At 33.5% G+C, this 27319-nt stretch overlaps 1 long non-coding RNA gene across 1 annotated transcript; it reads left to right on the top strand.

Annotated features, from left to right (window-relative positions):
* Nucleotides 1-1924: 1924 nt before the first annotated feature.
* On the top strand, nucleotides 1925-3778 carry LOC145162997 (uncharacterized). Its single transcript, XR_013739497.1, has 3 exons — nucleotides 1925-2068; nucleotides 3088-3133; nucleotides 3586-3778. It is a non-coding gene; the product is annotated as an uncharacterized LOC145162997 (long non-coding RNA).
* The last annotated feature ends 23541 nt before the right edge of the window (nucleotides 3779-27319 follow it).

Raw genomic sequence — 27319 nt, 5'->3', positions numbered from 1 at the left:
AAAGTCGATCATACTTTGGAAGTAGGTATTAAGGCAAGACTGTCATGAATTAGGCTTGTAGATTGTCTGAAGTGTTTAGAAATAGCAAGAGATTGCTACAACATTCATGAGTACTCATCAGGTCTGAGTATTGGATTCAACCCACGCTCACTTGAATCACTTCATGGAAATTATCATGAGTGATCGTGAAACGATAATATCATATAAGTCTTCAAACCAAGATATATGAGTTGTTGACTATGAGTTGGTTGTACATTGATAGTGCGAAAACGCATCAGTAACTTGATGTTATAAAACACATTATTTTGTATGATTTAATGAATAGTTAGTACAAACATATAATGTCGAAGTTTATCTGTTACTTTTAATTCTTGGAGGATTAAAAGCGATATCTTGGGCCCCTCGATGATTTTGTTTTGACTTATGTGTCGGGCCCGATCGGGACTAAATTGATGTGTTCAATTGAGTTCTCTGTCAAACAAATCGGAAATCGAGAAATAAACTGCTGGACAATAAGTATGATATTGCTCCATGTATTTGTCCGACTGATATCTTGAAGAACAGAGGATTGTATGATCCCTTATCTAAAGGACGCGTCACTGACTGGGTCAGAGTTCGACAGCGGCTTTTAAGAGCTAAGATTGCTAGTCGGGTTTTAAGTCGTACTTCAGTTATAGTTATTAGACTTATCTAAGTGGGAGACTGTTGGATTAGGTGTCTAAGCCCATAACTATAATTGATATGTACTTGACCCGTGAGTAGCATGGTCCTTTTCGGTTGCCTTCACCAATGCAATTTAATAGGATGGACTTTTGAGAATAATGTTATTTGTGATTTGTTAATATATTACAAGTATAATATATTAATATGAAATCATATTATTTAATTAGTATTGATCAAGAATTAATTTGAAATTAATTTAGTGATCAAAAGAGACTAATTAAATATATGGGGACTGATTTGGTAAATCAATGATTCTTATAGTGCGGGCCAATGATCCATGGTTAATTAGGATAGGCTAAACCAACATGGATAGTCCATGGAGGTTTAACCCATGGAGCCTAAGTAATATGAAGGGTAATGGTGCATTAGGGTTTGCATGGATGTAAGCCTAGCACTTGTCACACTATAAAAGAAACTCCCTAGAGCTCAAATCGGTTGCCACATAAATTCTTGGAGAGTGTGAATCGATTTTGTGCTAAGTAACTTATTCTCTCAAGCCTCCTTTTGCACTTGGTGTTTGTGACACATTAGAGGCATCACACTTGAGGTGCTAAAGCTTTTGTAGGCCAAGAACTACAAGTCCTATTAAGAGGTAAGTTATCTAACTAGTTATTTCATTCAATTGTATGCTAGTTAGGATGAATGCTTTGGAAAATCAAATTGCATGTATAATTAGAGAAAAACATAGATACAAAGCATCTAGGGTTGCATGTGCACCATAAGGTTGTTAGAGTGCTCAAAACCCTTCACTAGTAACTAACCTCCACCAATCCTTCGCTCTGGACTGAAGAAGGTTCAGAGCGCAGTTGACCTTATGGTCAGCTGGGTAAGAGCTCGTAAGGAAGCATCCATCCACGTCAGAAAGCCACCTCATGACTATGATCGGATCCCGAACCCCGTCAAATACTGGGGTCTTCTTATTGTCAAAATCTCGGTATTGGAAAGCCCTCCTAATGCCAATCCCCACGGCAGCAACGACTGCGGTGGCTGCAACAAAAACAGTCTCTAAAAGTGCAGCATACCAGTCGTCAAAAAACTCCATCATAGAAGGGAATTATGAGGTATAATGTCAAAATATTATATATATATATATATATATATATATATATATATATATATATATATATATATATTCAGGTTATGTTAATAAAAAAAATGATTAGTTCAAAATTAATGGCTTAAATTCGAGCAACTGAGGGGATAGTAACTAATGACACCTTAGGCAATATATAGAGCTCGAAATTTCTGGTGGAAACGCCACTAGAATTGCAAGAAACGACTGAGATTCAAGGAGATATAGAAATTGGAAGTTCTTGAAGTATTTTCGGAGTTTCTTGGAATTAAGGTATTATTACTCGATTTAAGTCTGATATTGTTGCTTGGATAGAATTATATGTGTGCTAGATGTATTTTGGTTCAACCTATTGTCTCGATTCGACCCACAACAGTAGCAATTTGACAAAAATCTAAAAATATAATTTTTTGAAAATAAAACCTGCAACTCGTATGGTTATAGAATTATTGCTAAATTTTGACAGGAATATGTCAACAAAGGTGTAGATGCTTAGTGGTAATTTTGAAAAAATTATTTTACATACCTTTTTTTTTCGAAGCTACAGTATATTCAAAAATGGCAGAATGTGAATTTATTTTCGGGCAAAGAAGATGAGTATTCGGGTATTTTTTTTTGGGTGGGTGGAATTGTTTGCCAGTGTTTTAAAATAAATTATTTACAGTTTTAAAACCAAAATATAGTGGAAGCTTACCGGTCACTGAAGGTGACAGTACATCGTGTGATCAATCCTTGGGCGCGTGTCCCTTTTATTTCACCTTTTTTTATGCAAAATGAATCGTGTTCTTTTACTTGCTTGAAATGGTATTTACATAAATGATCCTTACCTTTTGAAAGGTTTGCTGAATCTAACCTTGCGCTATATAAACCAAACGCACGCATTTGTTGAAAGAAAAGTTAAGTTCATGAAACTTTAATTTTAGTCCCTGAAGTATTTTTTTTATAAACTGGGGTCTTATTAAAAAGTTAAATACGGCAACTTCACACGGTTGTATTTTTGGACGCTGTGAAAGTTTATTTTTATTCACTTATTTATTTATTTATTTTATATGTTCTTCTAAGAGTGAAACTCTATTAATTTAGCAAGTAAATTAAATATGACATCATACGTTGAGATATCCGATTTATGCAATGTTGGCATATATTTAAGTAAGATTTTACAAATTTCGTAAACATGTTAGAAAATAACTATTGGTGGGTCGAACGAGATACGTGGGCAGACGAGCCAAAATAAGCGCATATGATGTTTTTCTAGGATTCTTGCCTTAGGAAAATTTATTGGTGGAATGTAGGGTGCGTGTAGCGTGACAAACTTGGTTAAGACCTAACGCCGACAAGGTGAGTTTCGTGTGAATTTTGTGGTTGCTTGCATGAAAAGTTGATTCTAAATTATTTGCAATTACATGTTACTATTGTTATTGCTATGAATATTTGTGTGAATTTTTATGAATTATTTCATATAAAGGGGTGAAAATGGTGGGTCGCATATATATAGGGAACAGTTGTATTAACTACACGGTCTTTTTATTAGTCGTCGTACAGGGTGTCAGTACGCGGCGGAGAGCTTACGCTCTGATTAATTAGCCGTAAGCATATTTGTTGTGCCCGGCGGATGGACTTGTTCCCTGAAAATGACAGTAGTTCCTTAATGTGTCACCAAGGGTGGAAAGAAAATATATTTGATAATTTGTTGCATTATTTTTACTTTATTGACGTCAATATGCATGAAAACCACGAGCTCACTAGGCCCTAGGCTTACCAATTAGAATCTTTAAATGCACGCAACCCAGGAAATAACGTAGCAAGTGGCAGCGGGTATGGAAAGGATAAAACTCAGACTTGAAGAAGGTGACAAGCTTTGAGGAGGACGTAACGCGTCAAGTGTTTATTTAAATTTCTATTCGCTTCCGCAATTATTATTAATAATGACATTAGTATTTGAATTTTCGAATTTTAGAAGTTTTGAGACTATGTTAAGTTAATATTGGTATTGAAATTTGGGGCGTTACACATAACTCATCCATGAAACTTCCACTAACCATGCAACACTCATGTATGCTAATCATACATAACATTGGATCCCATAAACAGTCGTATACTTGATTCTAACCTAAACCCATAACCAAACCAGGAACAGGAAATAAGGCTAAATCAAAAATTCTCAGGCTACAAAATCTTAGGTATGTACGATTTTGATGCATATACTAAGCAACTACAGTAATGATGTCAATTTCATATAAGAAAAACCCTAGGCTATCAAGCATCATATAGTCTGGAAATGCTGTTATGCGATTCCTGAAGATCCCTAGCCTATCACTAGCATGCTATTCTAACATATCATGACATCAAATAACAGTGTGGTAATTTGGGGTCTACTTACTGGCTCCGACTGATCGTACACATCACATCCTCTCTTGATTATTTTGAAAACAATTTCAAAAATTATTTTTTAAAACCTTTTCATTTCCTTAGTTTGAGACTGGATTCACACGGGTGTTCCTCAAATTTACTCAAACCAAGGCTTTGGTACCAACTTGTAGCATCCCAAAAATCACAACAAATTTAAACTTTTAAAAACAACCCATAGTCATAAAATGTTTACAAAATCATTGTTTCCAAATTGTTTATCCATATCAGAGTATCCCAAAATTATAAAGTCATAAACAGAGGATGTGTAGGGTCACATCTTCGGCTTCCCGCGATCATCAGAAGTACCTGAAACAATAAACTAAAAACCGTGACCAAAGTTTAGTGAGTTCCCCCAAAGTACCACCACATACAACATATCAACAACAACATGCATAACCGAGCCTTCAGCCTGACTGGACCGCCTCGTAGGGCCTATAGCCTATCTGGACCGCTCCCGAGTCTTCGACATGACTGGACCGCTCGCAGGGCCTACAACCTTTCCAGACCGCTCGCTAGGCCTTCGACCTGATTGGACCGCCTCGCGGGGACTACAATCTATTCGGACTGCCCTCGGTATCTTGGCCTTCAGCACAAAGCAGGACCCCCTCAATCCAACCAACCATAACATGTCGACATACACATAATAGATAAACATATAACCAGACATCAGACAAACAGGCAGATTTACAAATCACTACTGCATGCTAACATCCTATTTACCAGGATACCAATCTAACAGATCTTTGAAGCATAACCATAAACTATCATGTAACAAGATATACAATCCACTAGGCCGACCTTGAGGCATTCAACCCATAAGTACAATGAGGAAAACTCACCTCACAGCCTAACGAATAAAACTGATCAATACTCTGATCCTGAATACCGGCTCCACCCATGTCCTAAATGTTAAAACATTTCCCAACAATAATTAATCATAATTCCTAAATTACCCTTGGTCAACTTGGTCAAACTAACAAGCCAACTACGTCAACCCATCCTAGTCAACTTAGCCGAGTCAACTCAGCCGAGTCGACATAGAATACGTATGCGGGGCGTACTCTGGAGGTATGTTGGGCGTACTCAAGCCTTTACCGTAGTCGGGATGGTTGACCTCATACGTTACTGCGTACTCCAGGTACACAGGGCGTACGCGATCTATTAAGATCTTAATTCCATAATCTATCACGTCCATCTTTCAGATCCAAGGCTAAATCATCCTCAAGAGTCATAAAGTTTCCAACTTTATGACTTTGGATGCCCATTAAGTACTTAGCTCAACATATTAATGCATTAAGACCTTCTAAAGAGTGCATGGAGTGAAACTAACCCCCAAGAATACATTTTTATGACTTAATGCCTCACCAAAGGTCTGAAAGGACGACTTATTGAGTCAAGAACATGCTATGCTCAAGAAGCACCACATTTGGGATTAAAAGTACCTAAAAACCAGCCCAAAACAATATCTAAATGAAACTTCACCAAGTTCAGAAGTTTATACCTCCAAGTGATGCCAAATGATGGTGTGTTTCTGGATCTAGAGTGTTTCCCTCCTGTAAGATGGTCTTTACTTCCTTCCTTTTTCTTCAAAGGCACAAAAATCACACACACAAGCTTAGAAATGCTTCATAAAGTGGATTAGGGTTGCAAGGACGTTATGAGAAGATGGAGGCTGATGAAAGAAGCCTAGGTTGGTAGTTAATGATGAATAAATAGGCTCCAAACCCTAAATATTAAGGTTTGGGACAAAGCGTACGCCCAACCTATGTGGATCCGCCCCAACAATCCAAAAGTGGCAATAGCAATCCATCCCATCCACAAGTCTTACATTATAAGGACCAAAATGCAATAAATGTCAATATAAGGGTCAAGAATGAAAGTACCTCAAAACACGATGTTACGGGAAGAACAAGAAAGTATACTTAGAGTCTATGGAGATAGATCTAAGTGACTCGTTGATTTGAGCCAAATACTTGGAATCTTGAGAAAACTAGAGATGCAGAATTCTTGAAGAGTTTGTATTAGGAAAAGCCATAAGGTGACTCGTTTGCCTTGCGCATGACAAGTCGTATAAGATCCTTTTGGTTATAATCAACGTATCAAGAATCAAGGGTGCTCTTTGGAATCCTAAAAGGATGAAAGACATAATCTTGCTAGTATGGAAGAAATCAATGAAAGAGTTACATTGGTGGTGAGTTTCTTAATAATATAGATGTTTCCGTTTAGCAGTCAGTGTTCATGCTCTTAATAAATAATAAAGTATTAGCCTGGAATAGTACCAATTAATACACCTGAGTGGGGTTGATAATAAGCTTAGAGTATACTGTAGTTAGTTATATTGCAAAGACAAACTATGTGACTAAAATAAATTCGTTAGTGACCCCAATGTTGTATTCAATCATTGATGGTTCTCTTGAAGTTTCTTGTGACTACAAGGTGACTTTACCTCAACTAAATATCCAAAGTCACATAATATCACATTGTAAATACTCAGTAAGTACCATTATGATTATGAGGACATCATAGTCATCTAAAGAGAACCTTTCCGAATCATTCATTTTAACTAAAATCACTAACTAAGGTTAATAGTCATATAAAGATCTAATGTCATTATATTTGCATGTTTATTAACTTGAGCACATTTAGTTTAGTTAGTTTTAATTTAGGAACTGATACAATTGAGGTTTCTATTTGATTTGGAGATTATTAAGTCGAGAACTTAATATTTGATTAAGTTTAGTCATATCATTTAGATTATCAACGTGTTCCACTTTTACATGTTTAGAACCTCTTCCAGAATATTAATTTATTCGAACTTCCACAATAAGTCCTACTCCTAGAAGTAAGTAATGATTTAAGATTGTCATGGGGCATTGGTAGATTGTTCATGAGGATGAACATAGCAAAGTTTGTGACCAATACTCATGAGTACTTTAAATGGAGATTTTTAGGTATTAGAGTAACTCGCACTTAGAGATTACTTCATGGATTCTATCACAACTAATCCTAAGATGGTAATATATTATATTAATCAAATGGAGTTGCGTGACAGTGTCTCCTACAATCTATTATGTCGTGGGTTCTCCACGATATTTTTTGTAAATGGCAATCATATAGTGTTTGACTAGATATGACTTGAGGAATATGTGGAATCTATGTAGTCAAAATTTATTTGTTCACTTCTTCTTTAAATTTTTGAAGTCGATATCATTGAGCGCCCTCGATGATTTGGTGTTGACATTAAAATGCATGGTCGTACTTAGACTGAATTGGTAAATCATTTATGCAGTTTGCTTTTTATTGACACAAGTCAGTATCGGGAAACATAAAATTGAACGTTTGAGATTCACTATATGCGTGTTTCACGTTCATATAGATATCTTGAATAACAAAGGAATATTTGATCACTTATCTAAGGGCTATATCACGAATCTATGTTATGAGTACGTCGGATACATTTAGTTGTATACTCTCTACTCATTACTAGTGAATATTAGACCATATAGCGTTGGTAACTTGTGCAAGTAAGAGTGATGGAGAATGGTGCCCATAGTCACAACACAATTAGAACAATTGGTAATATTACTATTAATAGTAAGGTCTTTTTAGTTTACACTTAAGGAGAAAAATAAGCAATAAATGACATGAGAAAATTATAGGAACTTGATTTGTTAATTAATTAATAGTACTTAATTAAGTAAATGAAATCTAGAAGTTCTGTAATGTTCTGGAGTATAAAAGAAGATCGTTTAAGTAGTCAGATAATTACCAAGTATATTGTTAATTATCAGGTGACAAGATAATTATCTTTTTAGGGTTTTATATATTTCCCTATAAATAGAGGGAACTATGGACGAATTTGTATGGTGAATTTCCTCAAAACGCTAAGAGAAATTCGGGTCTTCTTCTTTATTCCCAAAACCACCAAAAACATGACACCACGCCATGGTGGCTACTTGGCCACGATGTGGCGCCGATGTTCTAACAATTACGATTTTTGGAGCCTTCGTTCTTGGTGTTCGTTGCATGGGTTGTTGTCGGATGTTGATGATCTGAGTGCATTGGGAGCGACTACGAAAGAGGAGTTCTACATTGGACTCTTATCACTCATCAATCAATCAAGGATCTATGAGGGTTTTGATGAAATCTAAAATGTATGTAAAATATGATAGGAAAAAAAACATCCATGGTCGACCAAATGGTTCCTGAAATGTTGCAGTTGATGCCTAAACCAGTCAAAATCAAAAATATAAGAGAACAAAGATATATGAGAGAGTTTTAGTCTCTTTACTTATAGATTAAAAGAATTTACTAAGTTTGTTTACCATGACCATGTGAGATCAAATTCGTCTTTATAACGTATCTTTTTGTGTCATGTTTTTTTTATCCCACCTCGCTTAAGAAAAAAGTTGAAGCGCAAGCAATCAACTATATGTAAAGAGGCTACCACATTTCTTATCCCATATTGCTTAAGAAAAAAAGACTATTGGAAAAACGCAAATCTATAAGTTAAGTGGCTAACCATTTTCTCTTATATTTTTGTTTTCTTATGTTTTTTATTTTGACCGGTTTAGACAACTGTAACATTCCAGAAACCATTTATGTTTTATATTATAAGAATTAAATTGCATGAAAATGAAGTTACATTAATTTTCAAACTATTTTAAAAAATTAGTTAAACACTTTAAAATTAATTAAGTTTGCATGTTCATAGTATGTTATTTTTCATAGTCCATACTCCATTGTGAAGTGATACATGTAAATTTCTTTCGAATCATCACAATACCTATGCATAATTTTTTTTTTGTTTGACATTGAACATTTGAACATTGTTTAGAAAAATTAAGTTCAACGTTGTATTTATTTACTTTAAAAAAATTAAACTTTTATATAAACCGCAAGACTTAAGATAATATGCTAAAACCCGTTAAAAATATTTTACTTGAGGGGGAAAATAATTTTTTTTTCTTAAGGTTTCCTATTGAGGTTAAAAAAATAAGTCGAAAGTTTATGATGATAACATTTTCATTAAATAATGTCATTTTAATATCATCATTTTTTCTTGTATCAATATGAAACATCACAATAGATAGAAAATATGATAATTCTATAAAAATAACTTCCATGGTCGACCGCATGTTCCTAGAATGTTATGTCTAAACAGTTCAAAATCAAGAACATAAGAGAAAAAAGATATAAGATAAAATGTTGTAGCATCTTTACTTATAGATATGTGTTTTTCCATGAGTTTGTTTCTTTAGCAATATGAGATAAGAAATGCATTAGTCTCTCTATTTATACTTGATTTATTACACTTAAATTTTTTTTCTTAAGCATTTTGAGCTTAAAAACATGACACAAAAGAAACATTATAAAGACGAATTTCATCACATATTCTCATGGTAAACAAACTTAATAAACTATTCTAATTAAAATTGTTACATAATTCATTAATTATTTTTTATCCTTAAAAACTTTTCCAAATACTAAAGTTCAAGGAAAAAATATTATTGAACATTATATTATTTGATTATATCGATGTTGAATATATACAAAATGAATTGATTTCAAGTATAAGGTATCATATTGAGCAAATATGTTTCAAAATTAATGTTGCTTTGATTTTCATGCAATTTAATTATAATAATATAAAACACAAATGATTCGTTTAATTTTTGCAATTGAAGCTTAAACCGGTCAAAATCAAGTACATAAAAAAAAAGATATAAGAGAAAATGTTTTAAACTTTTTACTTACAGATGTATGTTTTCTATTAAATTTATTTCTTAAGCAATATGGGATAAAAACTGTGTTAGTATCTTCACTTATAGTTGATTTCTTCCACTTCAATTTTTTTCTAAAGCGATGTGAAAAAAAAAAACATGACATAAGAAAACACGTGATAAAGCTAAATTTAATCTTACACGTATGGTAAACAAACTTAATAAACTCATTTAATCTATAAATAAATGTCTTCCTTCAAATTTTAAATAGTTAAATAATTTATTAATTATTTTTTACTCTAAAGAACTTTTTAAAATATTAATGTTGGATTATATATATATATATATATATATATATATATATATATATATATATATATATATATATATATATATATATATATATATAAAGGTTTGACATTGACAAATACATGTTTAATATTATGACACATGTATTATTATTAAGCAAATATATAATAATAATAATAATAATAATAATAATAATAGAATTCAAAAAAACGTGTTTTTGACGTATATTAAATCAGAAAACTATTATTCTTCAACAACTTTTTTTTTATCTATCTACAATCACTGTCGTGATTTAATGTATATCATATTAGAGGACAACTATATTTCAACCATTTTTTACTATTCTGACATTATTTAATGTATATTAAATAAGTTGTTGGAATAGGAGGTGATATTTCTATTTTTTTTTTTTTAAATAAATTTCTGATTTTTTTCTTTTATGCCCTTTAAAACCACTATCATTAAAACGTTGTGATCTCTTAACACTATTTTCGTTTTGATTTATATTATTGTATGCTTAAAAATGATATTATATATATATATATATATATATATATATATATATATATATATATATATAATCTCAAATTTATTTTTTAACTAAATAAAGCTTGTATTTTTTTTATTTTTCAGAAAAGACCTCAACGTTGTATTTTTTTATGAAAAAAACCGTCAACCTCCTTAATGCTTCGAAATAAACCGTCAACTTTTTTAATTTTACTCGGAAAAACCCTTATATTTTACGTTTTTTTTGGCAAAAAACGACTAAATGGGCAGATCAGAAATAAAGTATATATAAACAACAAGACATAAGATAATAAGCTAAAACCCGTTAAAAATATTTTACATGAGGGGGAAATGAAATTTTTTTCTTAAGATTTCCTATTGAGGTTAAAAAAATAAGTCGAAAGTTTATGATTAAAACATTTTCGTTAAATAGTGTCATTTTAATATCATCGTTTTTTATTCTATCAATATGAAACACCATAAATAGTACAAAGTATGATAATTATATAAAAAAAACTTCCATGGTCGACCGTATGCATGGTTCCTAGAATGTTGTAGTTATGCCTAAACAGGTTAAAACTAAGAAAATAAGATAAAAAAGATATAAGAGAAAACGTTATAGCATTTTTACTTATAGATATGTGTTTTCCCATGAGTTTGTTTCTTAAGCAATATTGGATAAGAAATATATAAGCCTCTTTACTTATAGTTGGTCGCTTATATTTTTTTTAAGCAATTTGAGATTAAAAATATTACAGAAAAAAAAACATGATAAAGATGAATTTGATCTCACATCCACACGGTAAACAAACTTAATAAACTATTTTATTCTATAAATAAAAGTCTCCGTTTAAAGTTAAAATTGTTATATAATGCAATAATCAATTTTTATCCTTAGAAACTTTTCTAAATATTAAAGTTCAAGGAAAAATTATAATTACACATTATATTATATGATTATAACGATGTTGGCTATGTACACAATGACTCTATTTCGAGTATAAGGTATTCGATTTGAGCAAAATTGTTTGAAAATTAATGTTACAAAGATTTCCAAACAATTTAATTCTAATGCTAATACAAAACAAAAATGATACCTTAAAGGTTGTAATTTAAGCCTAAATCGGTCAAAATATAGAATATAAGACAACAAAGATATACAAGAAAATGTTTTAACCTCTTACTTATAGATGTATGTATTCCCATTAATTTTGTTTCTTAAGCAATATGGGATAAGAAATGTGTTAGTATCTTTACATATAGTTGATTTGTTACACTTCAACTTTTTTTCTTAAGCGATGTGGGATAAAAAAAAACATAACATAAAAAAACAAGTGATAATTTTTTTTTGATCTCGTATGGTCATGATAAACAAACTTAATCTGCTCATTTAGTGTATAAATAAATGTCTTCTCTAAAATTTAAAATAGTTATATAATTTATTAATTATATTTTATTCTAAAAAACTTTTTTAAATATTAAAATTGGTTTATATATATATATATATATATATATATATATATATATATATATATATATATATATATATATATATAAGGCTTTACATTGACAAATACATGTTGACTATTATGACACATGTATTATTGTTAAACAAATTAATAATAATTAGGGAAGGATCCCTGTATTTCAGGGGTTAGCAATAATTTTCAGGTTTAAGCTTTTTAGGGGATCTAAGAAGGTTTGAATAAAACAGATATTACAAGGTAAAAAGAAAATATAAAAAAGTAAACAAAAAATATATATAAGAATGGATAGATAGCAAAATGTCAACATTTGCAAATTTATATGTGTTAAACCCAATGAATTTAGCAATTATAACTATTCCAACATTAATTGTCATTAAAGTTCACCGGTTAAAATAACAACTCTGATAATACCTCCAGGTAAATGTAAATAGATACGATAATATGTCATGTTCTCTCTATATTACGATAAAACAAATTCAAAATCTTTTGCCTACACAAAATTAAAACAACTTTAAAAGACAAATTAAATGAGAGTGATGATAAAAGAAATGAAATTTCAAACAAAAACATACCTATTGTCACGAGTAGGGGAAAAACATGAAAGATAGCATTTCACCAAACACCTAACATGCAACTGCTTGAACTTGAAGAGTAAAATGCGTATCAATATCCATCTTCATTCATCATTTCTCTGCAACTTCTTTATCAACTACAGAAATATTGTCAGTGGGTTTTCACATGGCTTGGTTTCTTACAAACATTTTGCTCCATCTAGATGCCAAACGTTTTACCCTGTTTGAGACATCTGGTCATCAAATAAGATAATGAGATTTAGATAACAAAAGAGCAAAGAGAGAATTTGTGACTTTGTTGACAAACACAATAATTTGATGTCACAAACCGAAGAAAACACACCTAATACCCGATAAAACCTAAGTTTGTTTACACTTTGTAATATGGCTGACGTGTATGCTGGGAGAGCTTTATGTAATGGAAAGTAACAAAGTACCTAAACATGGCTCCATCAGTGGATGAAATAAATGTTACATAGTAAACACAATCTTAGACAGTATAATGACATGAAGAAGACTGGCTTGTTCTTCGATTGCTGCTTGACTCAGCCACAAAGCAAAAATCATCACACCTCTATTTGTTAGAATCCTGTAATTTCATGAAAGGATTATTAAACCACGAAGTTTGTTCTCAACAGATATAGAAGTAAATGATAAATATAATAATACCGATAGAACACTCAAGGATTTTGTATCTTCAAGATCCATTCCATCAATTCGACTTATCCAGAAAATGTTTATTCTTTCCGCATCAGACTAGAAATATTAGCTATAAAATACTAATCCAACTCGTATGTATCAGGAAGGGTGCAAAGAGTTCAGTTTGGGCTATTCGATAATTTTGTGTTTCAATATCCAACTCTTGGATTAAACCTACACAATAATAAAACTTGAAATTACAATTAAGATCAAACTTTGCACTTGCTGAGTACCTTAGCTGTGAATTGACTGAAAAACAAAAACAAAAGAAAATCGTCACAACAGGTAGCATGGTTTAAAAAATGAGTAATTGTAGAAATGAAAACCAAATTGTAACATTTTTTTAACTTACAACAATAAACATCAAATATATATCCAAAAAAATATTTAAGTAGTAAGCGAATCTTAAGTGAAGCGTGGGGTTAAATTGAAACTATTCTCCTTTTTCAATATTATCTTCAATAAAATTTATTGTTTGAGTACAATCGGTATCAAAGTGTTGTACACCTAATTGAACAACTCTATTCCCCTTTCTTTTTCTCCTCAATTAATCAATGGAAATCAAAGAAGATAGATTGTCCAAGTTATGATATTTGTTATATATCTAAAAGAAGGAGAGATAATGGAGAAGGATTACACCAAAGTTAAAAATATGGACCATCACAGTATATATGACCTTAATCTTATTCCAACTACAGAAATCTGGAAAGAAAATAGAAACAAAATGGCAAATAATGAAAAACCTATGAAATATTATATCATATTAAAGATTGAACAAAATTGTTAATTACCATGGTTGTATTGATGTGCATTATGTAAAATCCCCGAAAAAGCAAGTAAGAAGCATAGTTACTACCACCACCATTGGTTCCTTACATGCTCCGATGAACTGTGATTACAAAAAAAAAAAATCGAAATATTATGTAGGATTTTGATATTCAATATGCATTATGCAGTTTTTTTTTTTTTTTTTTTTTTTTTTTTTTTTTTTTTTTATCATATCAGCATACAACATACTACCTTTACTAAGTTATTGTGTTTCACTTTATGTAACATTGCAACTTTTGTCACAAAACGACCATGAATTTTTGCAATCTTGTCGGGTGTATCCCATTTGGTTACAATATTTATTACAACATCATGAAACATCATCATCTGTAAACAAATCTATGTTTCAACTATAAAAATAATTCATTATTATGCAAAAATGACAACATCACAAGTTTCAAAGTAATAATGATTGGGATAATATGAGTGGAAGTGATGATGGACTTCAAACCCCAAGGATACTCAATATGATGTGGTATATCTTTAATTCTTGGATCAATTGCCATTGTAAGAAACAAAAAAATCTTCACTGCAACAGTTACTCAGAAAAGATTTTAACTATTAGTCAAATTTCATTTCAATATTACATGTTTGTGGAATATATTGGTGAGCATAACATATCTTGATTGGTTTCACTAAGGCAATCTATCAGACAGTTCTATTATATTGGATCCTTCTTATAAAAAGTCATGAAAAAGTAAACTTACCTCGATTGGTTTCATTGAGGCAATCCATTGAACAATTTTGTGCATTTTGAAAATCAGACATCTGCTGTTACTTACCTATTTCCAGCCTACAAACCACATATTTTAAAGCAATCATGATAAAAAAAATAAAAGAAATATTATGGTATAAGATGTAATTAGATTTAAGAACGCTACTCTTTTACCTCATGGCAAGAAGAAATTGAAATCAAATAGGGATGGAATCGATTTACGTCGACTGAAGACAAACCTTTAAACCATTGATTCAATAGTTGGATAATCGAGTCAACACAAAACTTCAAAACATCGATTTCTTAGACTCAGCCGTTGGACAATGGATTCAACACAAACCTTGAAACCATCAATTCATCTGGATAGCATAGGACTGGTGATGGGATGACGGTGGCGTTCTCGAAGCATGGAAAGAAGGGTGGTGCCCTTGGAGAACCTAAACTATTAATTGAATGAAGGGCTTTACAAAGACGGTGTACATCCTGCGTGTTGTTAGAACCTAAACGGTGGAGCAAGCTTATGGCAGAGCATGAGGGTATTGGATAACAGAGGTGGTGGAGGGGTCGACTGGCTTATGGTGGCGGTGGTGTGACGGTGAGTAACGGAAGAGACATAGTAGGCTGATGGTGGTGGTGAGAGATTCTAATGCCCATGTTTCTAGCTAAGCATTATTATGATGATGTAATAGTTAGGGTCAACAATTGTAACCTATTTTATGTAATGAAGAAGAATTATTTGAGTTTTATGTGATTTATGTGCGATATACGTGCTTATAACGATATAATAAAATAGGAATAAAATACGCATCTAAAATAAAATAATAATTAGACTAGATATCTTTGAAGAAAGTTCAACTAGTCATGACAAGGATTCCGTAGATATAAAGAAAACTAAAATCCGACTTATAACGAAGAAGTTATGACCCGTCGAAGTATCGCGACTAAATCGGCACGGCGCTGCGTATCGTAAAAAGTGATTTTTTGATAAACTAGTTTTTATCCTTAGCAATCTAAATAGAAGTCGCAGTAGATATTAAATCAGAGCGTGCATATAGAGAACGTCCAAATCTAACTTTGTTAGAGGAAGTGATGATTTTTCTAAGATTCATCATAACAGTATACAACCCAGAAATCGAATTTTAGACCGATCGATTATTAGCCGACACAACCTAAACGAGAATTAAAGATCTCATTAATAAGAGCTCAACGATATAAAGACAGTCGAAAACGGACGTCGGATGACAACGTTATTAATTTTTAACGGACTTTAATTGTCTAAGCCTGTTAAAATATAACTTTAAAAATAAAGTCAAAATTAGCCGACGGAGTCTAAACTAAAGTTGTAGATCTGGTCGATACCTACGCATTGATATAAAGAACATAAAAAATGGAGCTCGTATGTGAAAGTTATGGATTTTAGAAGATAATTAATGTTTGGATTAAACCTCGGAGTGATACGTGGCAAGATCTGGGCCACGACTTCTTCCACATGTCTTGGAACGAGATCACGACACCTGGCCTCGGTAAGCCCTGTGTAGCTCGAATTATGCCCAACATACTGAGTACGACCAACGTAGTGCTTTAGTACGCCCCGCATACGTACACTCCTCTAGCCTATAAATAGAGCGCGTTTTTCACTCAATTCTCCACACCTTCTCAACCAATTCTCTCTCAAACACCCCCAAAACCTCTAAACCTTTCCCTACCACTTCCTAGGTATTAGTAGCGAAGCCCGGAGTGCTAGAAGGCCCCGAGAAGAAGAGCTTACAGCTCAGAAGTTATGCCCACATAGAGCCTGGTTTCTCGCTAAGCCCCCCTGTAAGTGAGTTATGCGTACCATACTTTTAAGTATAACTTATGCTTAAGTTCATTCTGGTTATTATGAAACTATAAACAATATATATCAGTGATTCAAAGTCGTTATACTGATTGATCTACTTACGGGAGAGGTGTCTAGAATGGTCACGTTGGCGTGGTTGTTGGATTTCAGAAAAGCTATATGCCGAAATGGTCCTGCCTCCCAACTGTCTTGCCTGACTGATCCTTACTTAATAGATATTGAAGTAAACTTTGAATTAATGATGAATCTAGACTAATAATTAGTCGTAATAAATATTAGACTAAGACTTAGTGATAATGACACTAGGTTACGTCAACGGAAAGGACAGTTGCTAGAACCGAAGCGCTGCCCGAATTTCGAGTCATCACTTTAACAAGTGAGTGCATAGTTACTTTCATCTTACACATAGATATGAAGTATTTAATATAAACTTACGTGTTAGATGTGCCTAATATCCGTGTTCCTGATATCTATGTTAGATGAACAATTTGTACATGTTTTACTTGATTTAAACTGCATATTTATTTTATACCTATAATTATGTTGGGTAAAGATGGGTAGATGATATGGATGATGAAAGATGAAATACATGATGATAGGCCTTGATGTTAAAGTTGATCCAATCATATAGCAGAGTATAGATGACGACCACAGACCATTCTAGACAGTCCAATGGAACGCTAGCATGCTCGCAACCTGTAGGTGTTTGTGAACGACGTGTTCACCAGGTGTACTCCATCCCCCTCATGGTTGCCTTACTGACATATATTGTTGAGGAATCCCCTAAGAATTATTGTCAATTCCGAAGATAATCCTTAGGCTAGGTCCCTTAAATTAGATTCTTTAGGGACAAAAAGTGAGGATAACGGGAAAGGGTAATCGGGTTGTATGATTTGATGAAAATTAAAGAACTTAATTATTGTGGGTTGAAAACCCTATGTGCTCACCAGGCTCCCAAGCCTGACCATTCAGTTTCTTGTATTACAGGTAGTGGAACAAGAGCACATGTGTGATGATCAGATGAGAGATTTATGGAATATAGGCCAGTAAAATAATAGATGTTGTAAGGCCTATGTTATTTCCGTTTATGCTAATGTACCGTATTGACGATGATATCCCTATGTTTTTAATATAATTAAAAATAAATTTCATCTAAAATGCTTTGATAATATCTTTATCATATTTTGGGAACAAATTCCGCAATATTATTCTTCAAAAGGGTACTCTGATTTTTAAATAAAGCATAAACAACTCGGTCTTTTATGGCCGTGAAATTGGGGATGTCATAGTTGGTATCAGATCATTAGTTTAAGCAAAATAGGAATTTTTAGGATTTCTAGACTTAAACTTAGAATGCTAAGCGATGATTGTGAGGTGAGTGTCCGCTATATTTAGGAAATATACCTGAATAGACATGAGCACTGGATTATTTTAGGAGAGATACCTAAACTACTTTTATGTGCTAAATGATTTACATATAGCTATAAAATGCCTTATATGCCTTAGGATGCTATTATCTGCTTGGATCTATGATCTATTGCCCACCAGATCTGGAAACTTTATGTGTTCATATTTATAAACGTTCAACTACGATATTAGAATTGGCATGTAACTTTTCGGAGTGACAAGGAGGATTTAAACGCCTATCATAAATAAAGCTTTCCCTATTCTTGACGCTGTACACTGAACATCTACTTGGGTGTATAGATCGACATGGTGAGAACTCGCAGCAGACTAGGAAATGCTAATGGAAACCGACAACTTGAGCCACAAGGGATTGAGCGTGCACCAGAAGTAACAACTGCACCCAAGCCAATCAAGATGGCAGGAGTCCAAGCAATGATTCGGGCTATGATGACCGAACAAAGGGAGGAGATTAGACAAATTTTGAATAATAATAGGGATGAACCTACTATACCCATTGTACAACCTGAAATGAACATAGAACAGTCAGAGGAAGGAAATTACAGTCGTACTGTGAGTCAAGTTGAACCCTGAGTGGTAAGGAGGAACGACCCAGATAGAGGAATTGACAGGGATGGGTTTATGTATAAGAACTTCTTGGGTGCCAAGCCACCAAGTCTTTCTGGAAGCCCAAAGCCAGTAGAGGTTATGGACTGGATCTCCGAAATGGAGATGGTATTTGAAAGCTGCAACTGCAGCAACAAGCAGAAAACCGTCTTTGCAGTCAGACAACTACATACCGGAGTTTTAAGTTGGTGGAAGTTGTTGGCAGATACAATACCATGGGGAGAAGCCCTAAGGATGTCTTGGGAAGCATTCATGGAATAGTTGAAAATGCAATATTGTTCAAAGGTGGATCTGATAGACCTAAACAATGAGTTTCAGAACCTGAAGAAAGGGAGGATAAGTGTTGATGAGTATGTCACCGCATTCATCGAGAGGATGAAGTTATTACCCCACTTTGTGCCTACTGAACTCTCCAAGATAGATAAGTTTGCTAACGGATTGCCAACAGACAATGTGGAGACCCAACTTCGGGAAAAGGTTCTGGGGAGAACTAAGGTAGGAGAAAAGAGGAAGTTTGATGGATCTTCAAGGTCCAACGAGAAAAGCATATTCTCATAGTCTGGTTCTAAGAAGTTTGGAGGCGGAGGAGGTGAAGCAAAATGGTGTGAAAAGTGCAAAAAGAAACACTCTGGAAAATGTGGCGAGGAGGAGACTTGTTTCAAGTGTGGGAAGACTGGGCATTATGCTAACGAATGTACATTCTGTTGGGTTTGGGGCATTCTAACACTCCTACGGTGTACATGCAACCCTATATACCTTGGATCTATGTTTTCTCTATTATACATGCAAATATCAATTTTCCAAGGTATCATCCTAACTAGCATATTATGGAGTATATACAATACAAAATATAGTTGAATGACATACCTTTTGTTGTAGCTTGATTCCTTGTACCTTTCAAGAGCTTAGTGCCCCAAGTGTTGCACCTCAAATGGTTCACACAACACCACCAACAATTGGAATAACTTGAGAGAAGATTATTATGCACCAAAATCGGCTAGCCCTCACTTGTATTACTAAAGTGTCGATTTTGCTTGGATGAGGCTCCTTTATATAATGTACACATTACGGTTACACCACGTAACTCATGTCTTTCCATATTCTTCATGATCCATGGGTTTTAACCTCCATGGAGTATCCATGGGTAACCACATGGGTTTAGCCCAACATGAAGAACTATGGATCATAAGCCCACTAAATAAGAATGAATGATTTACCAAATCAATCCCCATTTATTTAATTAGTCTATTTTGATCACAAACTTAATTTCAAACTAATTCTGGATCAATACTAATTAAATAATTCATATTAATATATTAGAACTTATAATATATATTAATAAACCATAAATATCCTCTTATCACAAAAGTCTATCCAAATTGTTCCGATGTCATGCAACCCAAATAGACCATGCTACTCTCGGGTCAAGTACATACCAACAATAGTTGTGGGCTTAGACACCTAATCCAACAGTCTCCCACTTGGATAAGTCTAATAACTATTATTTCAAGCACGACTCCAACCCGACTAGCAATCGTAGCTCTTAAAAGCTGATGTCCAACTCTGATCTAGTCAATCACATGTCCATTATATAAGGTATCATATATTCCTCCATTCTGGATATCATATGGACTGAGACATGGATTATAATCATTCTCTCTGTCCATCTGTTGTTTCCCAATTTCCGATTTATGACAACCGACTGATTGAACAAATCAAATCAGTTAGGCTTGGCCAAGCACTTAGGAGTGTCATGACTAAATCATCGAGGGGCCCACATATATCGCTTTTATCCACATGTGGTAAAATGAATGGATAAACTTCGACCCAGATGCTCGCTTGTACTTACTCATCAAATTACACACAATAGATAGAAAATATGAAACATCACAATAGATAGAAAATATGATAATTATATAAAAAAAACTTCCATGGTCGACCGTATGCATGGTTCCTAGAATGGTGTAGTTATGCCTAAACCGGTTAAAACTAAGAAAATAAGATAAAAAAGATATAAGAGAAAACGTTATAGCATTTTTACTTATAGATATGTGTTTTCTCATGAGTTTGTTTCTTAAGCAATATAGTATAGGAAATATATAAGCCTCTTTAGTTATAGTTGGTCGCTTATATTTTTTTTTAAGCAATATGAGATTAAAAACATTACAGAAAAAAAACATGACAAAGATGAATTTGATCTCAAATCCACACGGTAAACAAAAACTTAATAAACTATTTTATTCTATAAATAAAAGTCTCTGTTTAAAGTAAAAATTGTTATATAATGCAATAATCAATTTTTATCCTTAGAAACTTTTCTAAATATTAAAGTTCAAGGAAAAATTATAATTACACATTATATTATATGATTATAACGATGTTGGCTATGTACACAATGACTCTATTTCGAGTATAAGGTATTCATTTTGAGCAAAATTGTTTGAAAATTAATGTTACAAAGATTTCCAAACAATTTAATTCTAATGCTAATACAAAACAAAAATGATACCTTAAAGGTTATAATTTAAGCCTAAACCGGTCAAAATATAGAATATAAGACAACAAAGATATACAAGAAAATGTTTTAACCTCTTACTTATAGATGTATGTATTCTCATTAATTTTGTTTCTTAAGCAATATGTGATAAGAAATGTGTTAGTATCTTTACATATAGTTGATTTGTTACACTTCAATTTTTTTTTCTTAAGCGATGTGGGATAAAAAAAAAACATAACACAAAAAAACAAGTGATAATTTTTTTTTGATCTCGTATGGTCATGATAAACAAACTTAATCTGCTCATTTAGTGTATAAATAAATGTCTTCTCTAAAATTTAAAATAGTTACATAATTTATTAATTATATTTTATTCTAAAAAACTTTTTTAAATATTAAAATTGGATTATATATATATATATATATATATATATATATATATATATATATATATATATATATATATATAAAAGGTTTTACATTGACAAATACATGTTGAATATTATGACACATGTATTATTGTTAAGCAAATTAATAATAATTAGGGAAGGATCCCTGTGTTTCAGGGGTTAGCAATAATTTTCAAGTTTAAGTTTTTTAGGGGATCTAAGAAGGTTTGAATAAAACAGATATTACAAGGTAAAAAGAAAATATAAAAAAGTAAACAAAAAATATATATAAGAATGGATAGATAGCGAAATGTCAACATTTGCAAACTTATATGTGTTAAACCCAATGAATTTAGCAATTATAACTATTCCAACATTAATTGTCATTGAAGTTCACCGGTTAAAATAACAACTCTGATAATACCTCCAGGTAAATGTAAATAGATACGATAATATGTCATGTTCTCTCTATATTACGATAAAACAAATTCAAAATCTTTTGTCTACAAAAAATTAAAACAATTTTAAAAGACAAATTAAATGAGAGTGATGATAAAAGAAATGGAATTTCAAACAAAAACATACCTATTGTCACGGGTAGGGGAAAAACATGAAAGATAGCATTTCACCAAACACCTAACATGCAACTGCTTGAACTTGAAGAGTAAAATGCGTATCAATATCCATCTTCATTCATCATTTCTCTGCAACTTCTTTATCAACTACAGAAATATTGTCAGTGGGTTTTCACATGGCTTGGTTTCTTGCAAACATTTTGCTCCATCTAGATGCCAAACGTTTTACCCTGTTTGAGACATCCTGTCACACCCCAAAACCGAGAACGGCGGAAACGTTTGGGGGTGGATGACGTCATGTTTAGTATCACGAGATATGTATATGGTAAGCAAGTAATGAACAACCATTTCATTTAGAAAGAGAGTGTTTACAATGTGTGTGTTCACAAAACATAGAAATCATAAACAAATAACAAAACAAGACTTGAAGCTATAATGCTCCATCTTCTGAATTCCCAGCACGAGCACATGTCTAATAGTCTCCTGAGAATACAAGTTATTTGAAAGAGTTGATCAGCAATTAAGCTGGTGAGTTCATAAGATTTTAGTGATGTGAGTAAGCTGTAAAATGTGGGTGAAAACGTATATGTAAAAGTGATGTAAGTTGTAAGTTCTGTTTTGTAAAGTTCGCCTGTTCCTTTAGAAAATCCTATATTTCCTACTTTGATGAAGGTTAAGTAAAATGACACTACAAGCCTTTCTATGGGTACTAAGTGGGTACAAGTTATATAAGACTCAGAGTAAACAAACAATCGATTGTGCTCACAACCCAACGAGGAACAGAAAGTAAGGCGGATAGCACACATCCCATTGGTTGTTAGATCGTTGTCGTATATAACCCTGGTGTATTCACTTGTTACTCATGGAGTTATTTGTAATGGTTCCTTTATATCTAATGAAAAGTTCTTTAAGAAAACCTATATTTCTTATAGTAAAAATGGTGACCACAGTGACTACTTTTATATTAGCTTAGTTTATACTGCTATATATAATCTAATATCGGATAGAAAGTTAATTGAGTGAATCTGCCCTATGCCCACAACCCAACGAGGAACAGGAAGTAAGGCGGAAAACATACATTTAACTACCTATTGGGTATTAGTTTTATATATAAACATGATGTACAAACTAAGGTATTATAGAGTTACTCACCTAAGGTCTTTTAAATTGTACTGGTCTAATAAAATGGATTAAACCCTTTACTGGGAAGTTTCTAGTTTTGTATACCAAAAGTACTGACCTTGGGAAAGTATGTTTTGTACTATAAAAACTGTGCTTTGACTCTGTGTCCTATAACCTGACCCATACTTGGTACTCTTATGATGACTTAATGTATACTAAGCATACATATATATAGAATCGGGTAGATAATAGGTTGGGTGAATCTGTTCCAAGCCCACAACCCAACGAGGAACAGGAAGTGAAGCGGAGAGCACACATCCTATTAGCTGTCGGACCCTATTGGTATATATGTATCCTCTGATGTGTACATTAAGGAATCATAAGACTAGCATTATGGTCCTATCCTTTAATCGTAGCCTTCTACCAAGGCATCTTCTGTTCTGTGCTTGACTCGACTGTTTCATTTGTCGATTTGTAAAAAGTATATTTTCCCTAGTTTATAACTCAAACCGGGGTTTGAGTCCAACTTTCAAGTGGTACTGTGACTTTATGAAAGTATAGGGAATTTTAAGTACACAGATGCCGTTTATAATGACATGCGGATGTACTAATAACCTAAAAACATATTTGTTTTATTACGGTCCTAAATGTGAAGGCTATAACCCATACTCAATGCTCTCTCTGTTGAGAGATTAAGGGAACCAAACGCGACTTCTACAAATTCTTGCAAGCCGCGTAATTCACATTAAAGTTATATGATCATGTATACCCAATATATCTATCACCTTTTGTTTAATACAATGCGTTAGTGATTCATTGGTATAATTAGATCCTGTGTGTGTTCTCATGCTATAGCATCTTATCTTGTTTGTTATGTATTGTATTGTTTGATTCTCTTCACTATCTCTTCTGTTTCATGTAATACTGACCCTTTGTGTGCTTCATTGTACTAGAAGTAATGAATAGCATTCCCCTAAACTATACCTATTATAGTTTACTAATGTTCTACTTGGACTGTTACTGAAATGACTCATTTGTATAATAAGTTATGTTTATACTTTAAAAACAGAGTTTTGTATAACTACGAAGTAACATAACTTTATAAGAGTTTTGAAATGTTTTGACAACCTATAAATAACATAAGTAACATTTTTAAAGATGTTTAATAATAAACATTTACACAATCATCATTGTGTTCAACTTGTATCCCCCCCTTAAAACAGTTAAAAGATTCATTACGGGGTATGAACTCACCTGATGTGGGTGATTCAATCGGGTATGCGTGTAAGGATGAGAAGTTCCACGAATGATGTCCCGAGACACAACAAGTCCTAATTGACATATACGGACACATACTGACATGAATATAGTGTTTATAAACAACTATATGAAAGGAAACGCCTTCCGGGACTAGGAAACACCTTGATCAAGTGTTGGAATCACATGTGATTCATCAAAGGGAAGTGAAATGGCATCTAAAGGTGTTTATGGTCATGAGACCAACTCCATTTGAGTTTATGGTCGTAAACCCATGAGTTTACGGCCGTAAACTCATGGTACTCCTAACATTTTGTGGTTTGAAGTCCTATAAGTCATAATGAAGCATCCTAACTTCAAATCTAAGCCTTTGGAAGTGTTTGTGGCATCAATACACTCCTAAATGGAGTTTACGGCCCATGGACCACTTCTCCATGTGTTTGCGGCCGTAAAACCATATGGATGATGGTCTTTTGATGTTTTCAAGTACTTAGCACATCAAGGTAAGGGTCTAGGCTAGTTTCCAAGCATAAGGAAGGAATTTAGGGCATCTTTGCACCATAAAAGGGAGTTTACGGCCTTGGGTGATCCTTGGCCGTAAACTCTCTTCCAACCCAAGTTTCTTGATGTTTTTGATACCTAAACATGTTAAATTTAGTATATAACAAGTTAGAACAATAGCACTTACAATCTAGGAGCTTGAAGGGTCGGTTTTGGCCAAGAACACTAGTGTGTGTTCTTGGTGTTTCTTGAAGATCTAAACAAACATGATTTTCATGGATGAAATCAATGTATGTTGCTAGTTAATAACATATATCAACTAATCAAGGGATTGAACACTTACCCTTTTGAAGAACTAAGGTGATTGTTGTTATGATAGTTGAGAGAGAATGAGGGAAAATTGGCTAAGGAATGAGAGAAATGACCAAAAATGACCATTTGCCTTATATATGCTCTTGAGTTTACGGCCACATGAGTTTACGGCCGTAAACTCATTGTCTTGTGGGTGAACTCACTTAGATGAGGTTAAGGTCCGTTTTGCTACACCGTGGTTCTAGCAGGTACTTTCTAACACTTATTCCTTAAGTGCATTAGGCTCAAAACTCCTAAGAATGACCTTTAATCGGGATAGAACTCCGTACTAATGATTTTGACACTCAGTTGAGTTAATTGACTGGGTCTTAAAACCAAAAAAAAATTTCGGGTAGTCACATCATCCCCCCGTTAGATGGAATTTCGTCCCGAAATTAGCTCTCTTTGCATTACTACTGGGGTTGCGCTCTTCTGATTGGCAAAATACCCACTCGTGGACTTGGCAACTTTGCCCTTCTGTTCATGATAGTATTCATACTTGGTACATCTATCATTACCTCGTGTATACAAGTCGTATATAATTAGGGTTAGTAAAATGGTCGGATGTGCGACTCTGCCCCAGGTCCACAACCCAACGAGGAACAGGAGAAAGGGCGGAAACACACATACTAAATCTGCGTAACCATAATCATATACCACCCTCGCGTATACATTGAATAGTAATAGGTGGGCTGTATTCGTCCATAGCCTCTGTGCTCAAACTTTGTCTGTTGGATGAGTGGTATTTCGTGACGGTCTGCGGATATCTGACGATAAGGCTTCGGAGGACAAAGTACTCTTCGCACGAGTACTGCGGGGTTTTAGAATACGAAAGATAAAATTATAGGTTCCGGTCGGACTTTCGATACGAAGGACGAATGTTTCGAGAACTTGCCGATCGAGGCGATAGGAACATATGAACATCAGTATGGTGAGGACCACGCCAACTCATGACGAATGAAAACAACGGACTCTATACTTGAACAAAGTTTTGGTCAAATGAAAGAAACGTCTGATAAACGACGATGTATCCCTGGTATGCTCGATACTGTACCCTAGTATGTTCGACAATGTACTCTTTGTAACTGTTCCCGTGTTTCCTGTTTTCTATTTGAAGTTAACACTTCTACGTATCGTACCGCTATATGCGCATACATACGAATAAAAGTGCTCTAACAACTGCGGGGATACTTTATATCATGATCCTCCTTGGTACCACTACCATCGCCTGCCATATACAAGTTATGAATATTAAGATGAACCAGGCAGTCAACTGAGTAACTCTGCCTCAAATCCTTAACCAATTAAAGAAAGGGGACCTAAGCGGAGTTACTCACTCTAAGTCTGCAACATCTCAGTTGCACAACCCTGATGTATATGGTAAGCCATAATAGCTTCTCTAAACGGATCTTTTAGTTTTCTTGAATAACGTGACCTATTTCAACATGTGTGTTGTTATAGTTACTTTTAAGTGTTATCCCTAAATTTTAATCTTATATGAATATAAATTAATTTTAAAAGTAATTACTATTTTTGAAAACGTACCACTACTCATCGACGACTCCGGGGTAGATTCTCCTGCGGTGATCATCAGAATGCGACCATCCGCTCCTGAGTTCTTTGTTATCGGGCAGTCTCTATGACGGTGTCTAGACTCACCACAGCCATAGCAGGCTTGGTTTTCTTCAGCTATGTGGACTCGGGAGATCGGT

This window comes from Lactuca virosa, chromosome 3 (assembly GCF_052849685.1).
Source record: "Lactuca virosa cultivar CGN04683 chromosome 3, Lactuca_virosa_CGN04683_v6, whole genome shotgun sequence".
NCBI lineage: Eukaryota > Viridiplantae > Streptophyta > Magnoliopsida > Asterales > Asteraceae > Lactuca > Lactuca virosa.
Note: the sequence above shows the minus strand (reverse complement) of the source record. Positions and strands in the feature narration are given on the sequence as shown.